The 17433-nt window shown below is 42.7% G+C and overlaps 1 long non-coding RNA gene across 2 annotated transcripts; it reads left to right on the top strand.

Annotated features, from left to right (window-relative positions):
* Positions 1-237: 237 nt before the first annotated feature.
* LOC140250426 (uncharacterized) lies at positions 238-13352 on the top strand. 2 transcript variants are annotated; one of them, XR_011903166.1, is made up of 3 exons: positions 238-347; positions 11790-11950; positions 13185-13352. It is a non-coding gene; the product is annotated as an uncharacterized lncRNA (long non-coding RNA). The 2 variants fall into 2 exon arrangements; XR_011903167.1 differs by lacking the exon at positions 238-347 and adding an exon at positions 11047-11088.
* Positions 13353-17433: the final 4081 nt, after the last annotated feature.

Below are 17433 nucleotides of genomic sequence, written 5' to 3'. Positions count from 1 at the left end.
GAGGATTACTGAGCTTGTTCCTCAGCTTGTTCCTTGCTCCAGACTATAAGGCATTTGCTCTGTTGTCACTGCTTCTCCGTTCACCCAACTTCTCAGACAGAAGACAAACCAGAACCTAGGCAGGATCCTTAACACAAGCTTCAGTTTTCCTTTGCCTATTCAGTGCTATTTGTAGCCTTGGAGGACAAAAGAGTATGGACAGATCTGTTTCCTCTGTAACTTATGTCTCTTTGCAGATAGCAAACCTTTACGACCATGGGCTGACAATGAGGAGCCAGCTAGCTTTAGCCTTGGAGAGGTCTACTGGTGATGCTTCTACCACCCACCTTGGCAGATTTATTTTCCAGGTAGCGTAATAATTCTTATGTATAATATGCAACTCTCTGAAGTTTAATTTCAGGATCATTTTATTTCCTCATTAGCTAGTAGAAATAATTAGTTCCTGTTCTCATCTTCATTTTAATTTTTGGCTGCCCTGGGTGCTAAGGCCTCTGGGCAGCAAAATAGGAAGAAACTAAAAACAGAATTAATCAGACAAATGGGAAGAAACTAAAACCAGGACTAATCAGGAGAAAAAGAAAAAGAAAAGCAAAAACAGCATGAGTCATTATATAACCCAGATCAGGAAATTCTTAAAATCTCAGCCTTCTACATCAAGAAAGTCATCCCATATTCATTAAGGATATTTAAAATCAAATCAAAGATCTGGAATAACTAGGTCAGAAGTACTAGTATGGGGAAGGGCCTGGGAGGTCCAATACCAAACAAAGCTTCCAAAAGAATGAGAGCTATCCTAGGACATATAAGCAGAAGTAGCGTATGTACAAAATGGACTCAGGTTACCAGATTATAAAGGAAATTTACATAGAGTGAGAGAAATCCGTATCACAGCAACAAGAAGAACAATGTTTGAGGAAAGCATGAGCTTTGAGAAAACCAGCAGAAAAGACTGAAAATGTTCATTCAGACTAGAAAAGGAAAAGGAAGTGGTAGTGTGCATAACTTTGTTGAAGCTTGCTAAGAGGAGTCTAAGTTGTTTCCTGAAGACCCCAAAAAAAGGCAGACTAAGGAATTAGTCCACACTGCAGTAAACAGGACTGAGTACTGCAGAATAATTTCAAACTGCAACAGCAATAAAATTTTCTACATGTAGACTTCACGCTATTGGACAATTTGAGTCTGTTTAAGGCATGCAGCTTTCAGGGGTGGTCTTGCTACATTTACCAACCCTAGTACAGAAGGACAGATTCAGTAATCTCTTGACACCCTTTTCAGTTTTGCATTTCTGCATTCTTGTTCAGTTTCTAGGAAGATCTGATTCGTTCTTTCTGTAACACTATTTTTGTATTGTACAATTAGGATTAGTCAGTATACTGACTGTCTGCAATCCTTCACATGCACCTTAGAAATTAAGCGCTTTTGTCTACTTACTTACTTACTAAAACTAGCTGGTGGTCCTAACATAGTTCAAATGTATTAGCATAAAAAAGAATGAAACTTTGTAAATAATGAAAAAGTAAAAATTAAGGAAGGATTTTACACCATTATAGTTCCATTCCCTAAGCAACGTTTATTGTGGAGGCCACCAGAAAGCAAAGTTGCATGGAGTTTTCTAGTTCATTATCTCTTTCCTCTTTCCATCACTGAATTTTTGGATGTCATAGCGTTAGGGCAGATTTTGCTGTGCCACAATGAAGCGTGGATTTCTCTCTTCATACAGCTTCTCCTTGAACAATCTGTCCTCCTTTTCTACCTTTCCCTCCCACTCTTTATTCACTTTCCATCACTTTTCAACCGCATGTATGTGTTTTTGTGAGTCAGATGACATTTTTGTGCTGTGCATTTAGTTATCATGCCTTGGCGAATGCCATGTCTCAGTTACAGTCCTCTGGATTCTGAATTTAGTAACATTTCACTTCTGTGTATCAACTCCCTACCCATTTACCCTGCTGTTTAATAGAAGGAAGAAAAGAAAAAAGAAGTAAATTCTATGCAAGGCTGTGCTCCTAGTGAGGCACAGATGCTTTGTACCGGGTGCACAGATTAAAAGTAGCAACTGGTATCTCAGAAGAATGTCATTTATTTTGCGAGTGAGAGAACTGGCAAAGCCCATGACTGTTGGGAAAGAGAGAAAAAGATGCTTTACTAAGGTATGTGACAGAACATCTGAAATACTTCATGACTTAAGTCCTGCTTTATTTGTGCAGGGAAAGGGTTTAAATAAGATCTACATTTTTGAGCCTTATTTTCTTGGGTTATTTGGATCACACGGCCTTTAAAGATTGTTTATAGCAAATTACAATTTTCGGACTAGAGCCAAAATACGTTTTTACTCAAGCATTTCAGCTTTCTCATGAAAGAAGAGGGAAGGGGGTATTGCATTTAGCTGCCACAAGCCACCACATGACACTGCTGAAAGACCCTTCCTTGTAGCCTGTCTTAAGCAGTCCTTTCAGGAAAAGAGGCAAAGAAAGCTGATGGAGAATTCAGGGCTGGACCAGTGCAACAGAGTGGTCTCTGTTCTCCTCAGAGACAGCAAGCAGCAAGGTCTGTTCCATTCATAGGCATGGCAAGCTGAGGACAGAGGGGCTTTTCTGGGTTCATTGTTGGGTTCTTCTGTGCTCTCATCAGCCCCTTTCCATGACTTACAGTGAGGCTTGAGCACAGGCTGTGGGGCACTTCTTCCTTCTGTCAATTAGAAATATCTGGGAATATGGCAGGATAGAGAGCTAAAGAAAAAGTCCTGGGCCACCTTTTTTGTTCCCTTAAACTCCATTTATATTTTCATTTTCCCCCAATACTAGCAGTTTTTTTGGCTCTAAATGGGAATGTATTATTCCTCACTAATGCCTGAAGTTATCTTTGCCCTCTACTGGCATTCTGTAGAAATACAGGAACACATCAGACAATAGCTCCATCACTTCGGTTATTCAAATTCACCAGACAGAAAAGGAGATGATATGCAGACAGTGGTTGGACCATGCTCTTGGGGCGGGAGCAGCAAACCTTGTGTGAAAGCTCAGCATTATCCCTCTACTTCTGCTGTTTACAGACATAAGCTAACTTGAAAAGCTCAAAAGTGTCTCTCAGCACCTCAGAGTAGCCTTCAGCTTGGCCCATTGGCAACTAGTTGAGATGCTATATGATCCTGAGTCAGAGAGAGGCACTGAGGTTCCATTGGAATTAACTGAATCAACTTGTTTTCCTGTTTGGCCTGGGAGAATGTCTCAGCTCAACTGCTGTGCAAGCATTTGTCTTTAAACTACCTGATGTATCATTTGACACTGCAGTTTCATTGTATTCTCTAACCCATCTCATCATCTTGCTGCTAGATTTGTGTCTGAGACTGCTGTGACTAGACCTTCACACGGTCCTACCAGCAAATAGTACAAATCTGTATTTCCACTTTCTCAGAAACCCTTTCAGTTTTTATGGCTATATTTTAATTTGGGACATGTGCCATAATGTTCTGTGTCCCAACCATCATTCCTAACTGACTTTGCATTTGGGTTCTCTAATGACTCACAGGAGTTCCACATACATCAAGAGCTTGTTTCTTTTCTGTCACTTCGATTTTCCATGTGCAGACCATAAAGAATTTGTGAAACTGAATTACTACCAAAATCAATCCACTACAGTCTTTCACCTTGTAGATGTGAATATCTTTCTGAACTAAAAATACAAATATAAGTGTGTGAGATACTTCATTCAGTTGTCCAGAAGGCAATGTCTTACTTATACAGGCCATCAGAAATACTAAGAAACTTGCAAATACTCCATACAGCGAAGAGTCATGGATATAAGGTGTGGGCACTCAGCTAGTTACATAATTTGCTTTGACTTCATCCTTATCTCTATCTTCTAGTCTCCAGTTCTTTTCAACTTTAAGACCATTCTCTCAAGATCCTGCTGCAATGGGATGTTTATTTGCCCCTGGGTCCTCTGGAGAACTGAAGTAGTAGTGGATGTGAATGTTCATTTTAGCATCAACCTTCACCAGAGAAAAAATTTAAGTCTTTTGGTAAGCTTGCACTAATTACTAGAGCTCCCATGGGTAAGGCAGCTCACTGGCCAACAAATTACATAGTGAGGTAGTCCAAAAGGCATACTAAAAATGAGTCACAACATCATCTTATTTATCAAAGAAAAGCCTCCTGGATTGTTTTTTTCTGCTAGTCTGTAGTATGCTCCAAATGTATCCTGATTCCATTGCATCTAAGAAATGACGTCTTAGATAACTTAATTCAATTTTATTAACAGCTGGGAAGCTGAGAAGTTTTATTTCTGTTTTTATACAAAGTAACAGTTTCTTTTAAATTGACATTTTAGTCAACAATTTATTCAATTACAAGGGAAGAAAACTATTTTTTCCTCCGTAATTCACAAATGAGGTTTTTATTCACCAGTAGCAAGAGTTCCTGAGATGAAAGTAAAAGAAGGTCTGTTGAAGTTACCAGCAGAGCTCCCATTGCCGGCAGCACTGTCAGAATTTCACACTAAGGATTAACCATACCCTAATCTATCCCGATCTTTTATGCAGAAGACCGGTAAAACGGCATTTAAAGTTTTATCAGATTAGAAACACATGTATTTAACAAGGCCTTTTAAAGATAAATTGTGTGCCATTAGAAAGCCTGACTCATGATTTCTGAATGTTTGGAAGTTGTTACTTAATTCTGCTGAGAGGGATACCTTGTTCAGGCTAATGATCTCACCAAAGCCAATGCCTGGGGAATCAAGTTGGCAGTAGAGAAATGGAAAACGCAATTTACCTTAATAGTCTGATGTAGCAAAGGTTTGGCAGGACCGATCGACTCTTCTGCCGTTCAGATCCAGCAGTGAATGAAGGACTAATCTGTTATATTGTTAAAATTGTAAGAGTAGTTGGGGACGATATGGGGCCATTAGTTAGGGGTGGAGTCTGGGGAGTAGAATAGACGCGGAATATTGTAATGAATTTCTAGAATCAATTGTAATAACCACTCCTTGTACCATGAATATTCATTTATTCCCTCTAGAAATAGGGATGTTTACCTGCCTTCAGTATTCAGGCTAGGAAGTTCTCCTTCCTGCCACCTGCTGAATAAAATGTAACTGCTGTGCAACTACTTCATGGTTAAAGAGTTTGTTCCGCAGGTCACCAGCTCCCATAAAAACTATGTATTTTGTTCCCTCTCAGCTGTTGCTACCCAGGCTTAATAGAGAAAATGCTTATGCTCCTACAAATGTGTATTCGTTTCATTTTTCCAACTGATAGGTGTAAAGCAGTACTGTTTTGGAGGAGTTCATCAAGGTCATTTTTCCAAGTGTATGGGAGATTGGTAATCACAGCCTGAACCTCTGATTAATCAGCTGAGGCAAGTATGGGGTCAGCTGTGGGAGCACAGGTGAGAGTGATGTAGCTGTGCTCCCGGAAGGGGTGGAGCTTGACTCCATCCCCTCTGAGACCTCATTTAAGGGCTGACTCCCACTGGAGCAGTATCTCTTGGAGATCGCTCACCAGGGAGGACTGCCTCAGCTGCTTCAGTCAAGGCACCACCGTTGGTGAGTTTTCCCTTTACTTATATACCTTCTGTACATTTTGTTTCCATCTGTACATTTAAAACCAATACATTTGGCGAGCCAGGCAGGAGCCTGCAAATATCGGAAAAAAAAAAAATGTCTTTCCTGTGGAATGTGTTTAGCTGGTTCAAGGGGGAGAAGATCACCCCCTTAGGGAAAATCCTCCCTGGACAAATACCAGGGTTTGAGGCGTCCCCATATTTTCAATTAGCGACGATTATCGAACAATGGGGGCCCTTACGGGTAACGGGCAATATGTCCCCTTACCATCTAACTGAATACTTTCAGGGGTTGCAAAAAGATATTTTGACAACCAAAGAAAGGCAAATGGCTGCATCCATGGCTGCTTGGCCTTTATTGAATGCTTTAAATCAGGCAGAGGTTAAATCAGATAAGATTGAACATGAAAATCAATTATTAAAAGCCCGCATTGAAAAATTGGAGGGCGAAATTAATCTATTAACGGGGAAAAATTCATCATTTTTTTCAAACACCCCCCAAATTAGATATATTACAATGGATGATAGTAAGGATCCTGAAACATCGGATCAAACTAAGGTCACTAAATCTGACCTAGAAGAGCCACTTAAGACGGACTTATTAGAAGTCCGTCCTATGGTAACCCAAAAAACAAAAAAAGTCCAGGAGCGACCAGCAGGGGTGCCTCCTGATCAATGGACCCCTGCTGACTCCTATTTACACGTAACAGCACGTCCATATACGCCCACCGAACTTATGGATCTAGTACAGCGCTTCAGGCAAAGACCAAGGGAAAGTGTCCCAGCCTGGCTGTTACGATTATGGGACTCGGGAGCAGAAAGTGTAATAGTTAGCGGCTCCGAGGTATCTAAACTAGCAACTATAACAGTCCATCCTGCCCTGAGGCAGAGATTGTACTCAGGGTCCCAGTTCCCTGAAGAGAATCATTCGATCGTAGATTGGATAATGGCTGCCTGCCGTATGGTATGGTCAAATAAAACAGACATGCCAATACATACAGGAATGTGGTCTTCTATGGAAGACCTACAAAATTATATCCGGGAACTAGGCATGCGAGAGGCTGTCTATGAAGATGTATCTGTTAGTCCGGACATGGTGAAGTTTTCCGCGGGAATGAGGGACCTAATCTTACAACAGGCTCCCTCACATATGTATGGAACATTGGTTTCTATATTGAATCCTCTAGTGGCCGCAGAGGCAGCAGTCCAGCATGCTGCCCAATTGGTAGCGGACCTGGGGGAAACGGAGCGCCTAAGAACCAAGCGCAATATTAGAGTAATTGAAGATCCTGAAGTTTTTCCAATAGCCCGAGCCAGGAGATCGGCTCCACGAACCCCTCGGGCGGGACCCATTAGGGTGTCCCGAAAACAAATGTTTAATGATCTACTCCGAGCAGGTGTTCAATTTGCCAAAATTGATGGGCAGCCCAATCACGTTCTGCTTCAGTTGTGGAAACAGCTGAAGGATGAACAAAAATTTCAAAACCGCCCCAAAAGACCGGGGATAAGGCTTATAGAACGACGACCAACAACAGTTTGGAATCTAGAAGACTTTATCGTGCCAAATAGGAAAAAGAGGCCACCTCAGGTGCCTCGGGTCACAGTACCAGAGGCATCAGAGGTAAAAGACTTGAATCTGGCCCAGTTTATGGCGTGATGAGGGACGTCAGTCACCCTAGGGCCTCTAGACGGGACCGGAGGCCCTATGTGGAATTGACAATATATTGGTCCCGAGAAAATGTGCAGAAGGTTATGGCCCTCGTTGATACGGGGGCGGAAACATCTATAATTTATGGAGACCCAACAAAATTCAGAGGGAACAAAGTAATGATTGGAGGCTTTGGGGGACAGACCGTTCCAGTCACCCAAACTTGGGTAAAATTGGGGGTCGGGCGCCTCCCACCACGGGAGTACAAGGTATCTATTGCTCCAATTCCGGAGTACATATTGGGAATTGATATCTTGTGGGGTCTGGCTCTCCACACAACAGTGGGAGAGTTCCGGTTGCGGCAGAGATGCATTAGTATCCGGGCAATTCAGACAATATTGAGAGGCCATGCAAAACATGAGCCTATTTGTCTGCCCAAGCCACGTCGGATTACTAATGTAAAACAGTACAGACTCCCAGGTGGGCAGGATGAAATAACAAAAACAGTGCAGGAATTAGAAAGAGTGGGTATTATAAGGCCTGCACATAGCCCGTACAACTCCCCAATATGGCCAGTGCGAAAATCGGATGGAACATGGAGGATGACAGTGGATTACAGGGAATTAAACAAGGTCACGCCGCCCGTTCATGCAGCCGTACCCAATATTGCCTCCCTAATGGACACACTAAGTAGAGAAATTAAAACGTATCACTGTGTCCTAGACTTAGCGAATGCATTCTTCAGTATTCCGATTAGTGAAGAATCACAAGACCAGTTTGCATTCACATGGGAAGGCAGGCAGTGGACTTTTCAGGTTCTGCCGCAAGGGTACGTGCATTCACCTACTTTTTGTCATAATTTGGTGGCGCGTGATCTGGCTAAGTGGCAGAAGCCACATAATGTAAATTTATATCATTATATTGATGACCTCCTGTTAACGTCCGATTCATTAGAGGCGGTGAGACAAGCAGCAGATTTATTGATAGCTTATCTGCAAAAGAGAGGGTGGGCTATAAACCCACAGAAGGTGCAAGGTCCGGGGCTATCTGTAAAATTCCTGGGAGTAATTTGGTCCGGAAAAACCAAAGTACTACCCAGTGCAGTAGTGGATAAAGTCCAAGCGTTCCCAGTCCCTACAACATCAAAACAGCTACAAGAGTTCTTAGGTATATTAGGGTATTGGCGCTCCTTTATACCTCACTTAGCTCAGTTGTTGAGGCCATTGTATAAGCTTACCAAGAAGGGTCAATCGTGGAACTGGGGGAAGGTAGAACAAGATGCTTTCCAACAGGCAAAGCTGGCAGTTAAACAAGCCCAGGCATTGGGTATATTTGATCCGACCCTCCCAGCTGAACTAGACGTTCATGTTACCCAGGATGGTTTTGGCTGGGGCCTGTGGCAACGCCAGAGTTCTGTTCGAACCCCCATTGGATTCTGGTCTCAGGTTTGGCACGGAGCAGAAGAAAGATACAGCATGATTGAAAAACAGTTATTGGCTGCCTATTCAGCGTTACAAGCAGTAGAGCCAATAACGCAAACAGCAGAGGTTATAGTTAAAACTACATTACCGATCCAGGGGTGGGTAAGAGATCTAACTCACCTTCCTAAGACAGGGGTGGCCCAAGCACAGACGGTAGCACGATGGGTCGCCTATCTAAGTCAAAGAAGCAGCTTGTCTTCGTCTCCACTCAAGGAGGAATTACAGAAGATCTTAGGCCCAGTGACATATCGCAGTGATACGCCGAAAGAACAAATGGTCGCTCCACCAGAGAAGAGCCCTGTTCAGGAAGGAAGATATCCTATTCCTGAAGATGCCTGGTATACGGATGGGTCCAGCAGAGGCAACCCGAGCAAGTGGCGAGCTATAGCATACCATCCCTCTACTGAGACAATCTGGTTTGATGAGGGGGATGGTCAGAGCAGCCAATGGGCAGAATTACGAGCCGTGTGGATGGTTATAACTAAAGAACCTGGTGATGGCATCCTGAACATCTGTACGGATAGCTGGGCCGTGTACCGGGGGCTTACTCTGTGGATTACGCAGTGGGCTACCCAGGAATGGACTATCCACGCCCGACCGATCTGGGGGAAAGACATGTGGGTAGACATTTGGAATACAGTCAAACACAGGACGGTATGTGTCTACCATGTCTCTGGTCATCAACCCCTGCAGTCACCAGGAAACGATGAAGCGGACACACTGGCCCGAGTTCGATGGATTGGGAATTCACAATCCGAAAATATTGCCCGATGGTTACATCAGAAGCTACGGCATGCTGGACAAAAGATAATGTGGGCAGCTGCTAAAGCATGGGGGCTGCCTGTACAGCTATCTGATATCGTCCAAGCATGTCAGGACTGTGACGCTTGCTCGAAGATGAGACCAAGGCCGTTGCCTGAAACAACATCCCACATTGCTAGAGGATATAGTCCTCTTCAGAGATGGCAGGTTGATTACATTGGGCCCCTCCCTCGGTCTGAGGGGGCGAGATATGCCCTGACCTGCGTTGATACTGTAAGTGGACTGCTGCAAGCCTATCCCGTACCAAAGGCAAATCAAGCATATACAATTAAGGCACTCACTAAACTGATGTCTGCATATGGGACACCTCAAGTCATCGAGAGCGACCAAGGGACTCACTTTACTGGAGCGATGATACAGCGCTGGGCAGAAGAGAACAACATTGAATGGCGATTCCATCTGCCATATAATCCAACAGGGGCAGGCCTTATTGAACGCTACAATGGTATTCTTAAGGCTGCCCTGAAGACAGACTCTCAGTCCCTGCAGGGGTGGACAAAAAGATTATACGAAACCCTGCGGGACTTGAACGAAAGACCTCGGGATGGCAGACCCAGTGCTCTGAAAATGTTACACACTATATGGGCCTCCCCTCTTAGGATTCAAATTACAGGTGCTGATAATGAGGTAAAACCGCAGGTTGGTAATGACAATAATCTTCTGCTCCCTGCCCCTGAGAATCTAAAACCAGGAATCCATAAGATAAATTGGCCCTGGAAGGTGCAAGTAGGACCCAAGTGGTGTGGCCTACTTGCACCTTGGGGGAGACTATTGGAGGTGGGAGGTTCAGTTACCCCCTCGGTGATAGGTACATGGCCTACTGACATCGTGGTCAATACTCCGGTCTTTATTGCTAAAGGGACACCCATCATGTCCCTATGGCAGATCAGGACTCCTCCTCTGGTGCCAGATATAGTTATACAGCCACAGATATCTGGCCAGAGGGTATGGTATCGGAGGCCGGGACATAATCCGGTGCGAGCGGAAGTATTGACCCAAGACAAGAATACGGCCTGTATCTTGCCCTGGAGGGCAGACCTTCCTCTCCTGGTACCCTTGAAACATCTGTATTACTCTCCCTAAGATTCTAAGCCTCTAGGACCATCAGAGAACAATTTGTGTGGACTGATGAAACGCAAATGGACCTGCACCTCGAGATGGCTTGTCTCCAGTAACATCTATCAAGCACTGGCCCACGGAAGATCGTGAATACCCATCCAATCATCATTTGAATAACATCAGCATTCGGTGCGACGGGAAATTGTATCAGCGTCGCGTTGGGTCTCTGTGATAAGGGAAAACTCACCTAATCATTGGTTCACGCTGTGAAGGGGTGGAGTGTATGGGAGATTGGTAATCACAGCCTGAACCTCTGATTAATCAGCTGAGGCAAGTATGGGGTCAGCTGTGGGAGCACAGGTGAGAGTGATGTAGCTGTGCTCCCGGAAGGGGTGGAGCTTGACTCCATCCCCTCTGAGACCTCATTTAAGGGCTGACTCCCACTGGAGCAGTATCTCTTGGAGATCGCTCACCAGGGAGGACTGCCTCAGCTGCTTCAGTCAAGGCACCACCGTTGGTGAGTTTTCCCTTTACTTATATACCTTCTGTACATTTTGTTTCCATCTGTACATTTAAAACCAATACACCAAGCAATTAAGTTTCTCCTTTTTATCCTTTCTGCTGTTGGAGTGCATTCTGGATTTCTCTCGTTTGGGAACAAAATATAAAACGGAGAGAAACAGTTTATTCTTGGATACTTCTTACCTATTTTTATTGTGCTAACATTGTCAGCTTAAGCACTCTCTTCCTTTCCTTTTGTTGTGTCCCAGTGTGTTTACCCACAGTAATTGTGTCCCTGCTGCATTAATTGATCCTTATTTTGCTAGACTAAACAAGCCTATGTCTTAGCTAGCATAGCTGCCTTTTTTGTATTCCTCTCCTGTGTGCACAGAAGGAGATAGATGTACAGATACTTTTAAAGACTGAATCTCTCCCAAGCCTTGTCAACTTTAAAATTCCCTTTTCATTCAAAAAAATAAAACAAGGGAAAATTGTGTCTATAAACTCTTCATGCTATTGCAATTGATATTATTGCTGTTTTATCAATAACAGTAAACTATACAGTACCTCCTGTTCCTACTGTAATCAAATGATGCATTCAGTTCTTTCCCTGCAGTGTACCCTGAAAATACATCTAGGCTGTCATGCTTTTACTTTTCTCCTGGGAACAGATGTTTTTGATTGTGACAAGTCCTTTTTTCCTACCTACTATTTCAGGCTTTTCGGAAGCAAGGATTCAGATCTGTATTTCTTTAAAGAACAGCTGAACATCCATCATGAAGACATTCATCAGATGTTCCACCACTTTGTATCCCTGCTTCAGATGAGATTAGCTGGTACTGGCTCCTGGCATGCATTAATCTGGACATTACCTGCAGGTTAGTTTTGGTCTAATGTGAGTATTAGAGTCCATTCTACCAAAGCTTTGGCTTCCTCATAGCTGTCAGTATAACAGACAGAGACAGTAAATTTAGAGCCCTGGATTTAGCCTGAACTTGCTGGTTCTTGCCATCTGCAGGAACATGACCTGAACACTAAGTGATTTAGGACAGTGCTCTGAACAATCAAAAGAATAGTGCATATCCCAAAGGTTATATTATACTGATGAGTGTGATTAATGAATTGACCTGTAATTTCCCGCAGCATTAGCTAGAGCAATTATCTTCCTTCTTATATTATATTTATGGAAATGTAACAGGTCAGAGTGACTTGATGCATGGCTGAGGCAAGTATAGACCTTTTTGCAGTCAGGCTGGCTGGCAAGAATCTTTCCTCCTTTAAAGCTCAAATGTGATATTGTCACTTGTCTCTTGCAACCATGAGAAATCCAGGTAACTGTTGGCTGTCAGTCACCCTACGCTCATACAGGGATTATGGCAAGCAAATTATCTACAACACCCAACAGAAGTCTACTCAGAAATGCTCCTGAAAGGATCCCTCCTGAAAGGATCCCTCTGAGTCTGTGACAATACAGCACTAGCACCCAGATTCGCACAAGCAGAGATTTTGACCTGCTGTGAAAGTGAGTGATATCTTAAAGAAATTTGTTACCACATATCAGAAGAATTTTCTGCCATTGATCTCAGTAATGATTATTTATTTATTTATTTATTTATTTTAAATACAAGTAGTATAGAAATGTGGCTATGTATAAAAGGATTTATATTGTTTATACATTTGGGAAGCAGGAACAGAAGTTAATCTGAGTAATATAACATGCTAAAGGCAACGACCAACCTCTGTCCCCATGTAGCTAAAATTAATCAAATGCATAATCTTTCAGATGGCAGTGACTTGCAGAACAAACTTTATAACCACAAAGTAGCTGTACAGCAAGTATGTTTTATTCAGCCAGCCAGGTGCAGGACGGAAAGCTCCTTCCTAGCCTGAACACCGAAGGCAGGTAAACATCCCTATTTCTAGAGGGAATAAATGAATATTCATGGTACAAGGAGTGGCTATTACAATTGATTCTAGAAATTCATTACAATATTCCACGCCTATTCTACTCCCCAAACTCCACCCCTAACTAATAGCCCCATATCGTTCTCATTATTTGTGCTCAACTACTCTTACAGTTTTAACAGTATAACAGATTAGCCCTTTATTCAGCAGCCTACTACAAGCCCATCTTTTGGCACTCAGAAATCATCTCCTGATTTGCTATAAAGCCTACTGAAAATCCCGAATGGTCGTACTGAGTTCAGAGTCAAGCTTTCAACACACTGCTCTGCTTCAGCGCCCTGCTAGGACCCAGCTCTGCCCTGGACAGGCTCACAGATGCAGGTAATGAGAGTAAACCTCACCTGAGTAAACTTGCTAGTGTGATTATCTTTACTTAAACAGTTTAATGTGGTGATATTTTCTTTTTTCCATCAGTTCCCTACTAGTCTTGCAAGCAGGAGGTGGGAAAAGCATTCTCCACCCTCAGACATAAGCCACTTTTTTTTGAGCGTGAGTTGTAAATATTTTGAAATTTTGTATTATGACTAACTCTCCGGGGCCCAGATGTCTTCCAGTACAACTGACCTCTTCCAGCAAATTCCTAATATGCCACTCAGCACCACCCGTGCTTTCCTTCAGCTCCTCCTCCCTTCCCTCTGTCTGCCCAGTGGGCAGGGAGGGTTATAGTAGCTATGGGATGGTAATGAGGAGATAGCACAGGCAGATTTCTGCCCAAGCCTTGGCCCTGAACCCTGCCCCTTCAGACCCTTCCTTCCTTCTTTTCATCCTGGAACATAAGAAAGTGGCATCCAGCTACATAGCCTTGCTCGACCTTCTCTGTGGCAGGATAACCCAGTCCTCCTCGTGGTCTAAGCCTGTCCCCTAGTACAGGGCAGGTAGGTAGTGTCTTCACCCTCCCCTCCTCCACCTCCTTTCCACTGTCAGGCCTATAGTGGGTACCCAGCCACTGTCAGGGAAATTACCCTGATATCACTGTAACTTCCCAACCTTATTAAATAGTAAGATCCAGTGGTTGCACAGAAGGATGTCCTCTCTGGAAAGCAAGGCAAAGCACAGATAGCATGGCTGGGAAAAACAAAACCAAACCAAAACAAAACAAAAACCCAAGACATTATTCTCTTCCTTTGCTAAAGCTGAGGTCTGCGGGATGTTCTGACAAAGTTTGCAGCACCTCCTATACTGAGGCTCCTTTCCTCTCCCTCCACGACCACACAGAGGAAAAAAACGTTTAAAGAGATGTTTCATGATGTTAAAAAGATGCTGCTGTCATCCTAGTAGTGAAATGACAACAGCTTACCAGCATGTACGCAATAAGCCTCTTTTTCAGTATCTCTTCAATGCCAAATATCCGCTTCAAAGTGCTACATATTATCGAGAATTTGGGATTGAGAGCACCACTCCCTTTGTAAGAAATACACTATCTCCACCCAAATGGAAAGAAAGGGCGATTGTTCCATGGGGAGGGTGACTCAGAGTTTGGTGGCAATACAATGTGCCTTTTGATCACTATGTAAAACAAACAGAGACTACAACTGAGAATGCCAATAGCTATTACTGCATGAGAGGACGGTTAACACACTGTTGCCAAACACTTGCACAACGTTTTTGACTGACAGATGCCCAAGTGCTGCATAAGAATGAGGCTGAAAGAAATACTCACAATCATTAGCAAATCTTTGCTGCATCCGTGTATTATTAACTCCATTTCACTCACCCTTATGCAGAGGTATGGAAAATTAAGGAACAGACCCTGCTCCGGACAGCAATTCAGTAACAGAACCACAAATAAGCACCACATAAACATCTAGTCCTCTGATGTAAAGCGTAGATACCTTAAATAGTGCTGACAGTAATCTTTGATGTATCTCTGCTGGCTTTTGATGTGTTGAGCAAACGGAATTGAAGTGAAATTTTGTGGAGTTAACATCTTATTTGACAGAAACATTGTATCAGCCCACCTGCACTAATGGTTATGTATCTTGTTAGGAAGAAAAGTAATTTCAACCTCAAGTAATAAGAAGTACGTTGCTAGAGGCTTTATTGCCCAGGAAGCTTATTAAAAAAACATATAAATAAATAAAAATGAGCAAATCTGCAGTTAGAAGAGAGAGAGTTTTCCTTGTCTTAAATGCCACCTCCCAAAAGCACAGCCTCAAAACTCACTGCTATTTGAATTATGGGAACTCTGGGTGGGCTGTTTCAATTTCCCTATGGCTTGTCAGCTCAGTAACTAAAAATGAAATGACGACAATATAAAAATGCTTCCCTGGTGGTGTATGCCTTCAAAAATCTTTTGACAAAGTGAATTAGTGATGATAGACTTAGATAGATGTCACAAATTGGAGTGATCAGGAGAGACGATAAAAGTTATATAGAAAATAAAGGGCATAAATTTAGCCTGTGTGAAAGAAATTGGAGTTTTGAACATGTGAAAAAGCAATTGCAAAAGATGAGACCAATGAATCGTTCTCTATGATATCCTTTATGGGCATGGGCAGGATATAAAGGTGAAGACATAGACACCCATCTGTTGGACTGGAAAGAACTTTCTAAGTGCTGGAATGAGCTACGTCGCAGGTTTTAGGTGTACATATACACATATGCACATAAACAGCTGAGATATACCAGGGAATGCCTAGGTACAGTAGTTCTTATCTGGATCAAACAAGCTGTTGGCAGTATCTTGATATCCGTGTAGATTTTAAGTTTTCTGATTCAAAGATACCCTCCTGAAATTCAGGTTTTGTACATTTGCCAGTTTCTCTCAATTGTTTTCTGCAAAAAATCAAGTATATATTTTGTTCAAAAGCTATTTTAAATGCACTTCTATTGTCCTCATGTTGTCTTGGCACGAGAGAAGCATAGAAAATATCACTGCAAGATTTCCTCACCATCAGGAAGTGAGTTTAGGTTGGTTGTGGTTGCCATGTGGGCTGAAGGCTACAGAGGCCTCCAACAAGTGCAGCTGGGTGGCTGATCAACAGCAGCAGTCACTCCAGCTGCTCTTTTTCCTGGTCTCTGCCTGGAGCTCCTGTTATTGTACAACCTAATATTTAGTCTGGTCATCACAGCCGGAAGAAACAACATGTCCAAAATGTGCTCAGAGTAAATGGCTTGAAACCAAAGAAGTTTTAAAACCCACAGAGAACACAGTTGCAAGAAATCCTTGTTTAGTTTCAAAACTTGAGGCAGTTGTCTAAATGACTTTAAAACCTAGTAGTATTAAATCTACTGAAGATGAGTTAACCGTCAAACAACACTGAAAGACTGAAGTAACCTGAAAAGTGGGAGATGTCTTAAACTGTCTCACTTGTTAAATTTGTTCTAATCAACCAAAAATAACAGACTTCTCAAAATTCCTGCTTCACAGACATCACAACCACACACAAATCTCAAAAATGTTTGTTTGTGAAGGATCCTCAGTGCTCTGGCTGAAAGCTCTAAAGAAATTGAATTATATGGTGCATTGACCTGAATCTGCACCATATTCTCCCAGCCCAGGTTTGTGAACCATCATTTGATCATGAAGCTGAGGGGGATATAAGGAGGAGTAAAACTCACCAGTCAGAATTGTAGTTCAGGAAGGGGTCCAATCATTAGTGATTTGATGCAGGACAAGTAATACTTGGTCAGGGGTTTGTTGGGTATGGGTGTCTGAGTCAAATCCAGTATGACGAAGGGTGCATCATACCATGAGCTTGTATTGTTCTCACTCTTGGAGATGCTGTTCCTGGTATCCATACAAAGTCTAGGAGAGAAAGACAGGTTGCTTCATTCCTGATGGCTCACAGAGCTGATGACATGGCTCAAACAGGCCACTATGTTTTGATATTAGGAGCTGATGTAGAGATTAATCCAACATGCTGTGAGTTCTCTTGAAGCATCTTTCCCTGAGAAATGCCTCCAGCTGGCAACAGCAGGCCAGGGCCAAACTGTTAGCAACGCAGTTCCCATCAGTGGGTGATGCTTGGGGTGAAATGTCCAGAGCTATGTAAATGTCTGGGGCTGAACTAACTCACTGCTCTCTTTTCCCCATGTTGTTCTACATGCATCAGTGGTGAGACCACAGAGAAGCTGGAAAAGAATCTAGGAATTATTCACTGCTGAGTCACGGTATTGAAACAGTATGGACGTAAGCAAAAACCCAAGCATGTAATATTGTGGTTATATAGTATGTTTATGCTGAACGCAAGAGTTAATTAATATTGATTCATTACATTTATATAGTTATGATTTGCTACCATAATATGACAGACTTTAAGCTGTTTTATTGCAGATTTAGGCAGTTTTAGGTTTTACAGAACATGCAAGGGCAACAAAACTGTTGTGTGCTACCTTGGTTCCTTGTGGACCCACTTACTGCCATTTGAACTCTGGGTAGGCTGTTTGAATTTCC

Source organism: Excalfactoria chinensis, chromosome 3 (assembly GCF_039878825.1).
Source record: "Excalfactoria chinensis isolate bCotChi1 chromosome 3, bCotChi1.hap2, whole genome shotgun sequence".
In the NCBI taxonomy this organism is placed as follows: domain Eukaryota; kingdom Metazoa; phylum Chordata; class Aves; order Galliformes; family Phasianidae; genus Excalfactoria; species Excalfactoria chinensis.
Note: the sequence above shows the minus strand (reverse complement) of the source record. Positions and strands in the feature narration are given on the sequence as shown.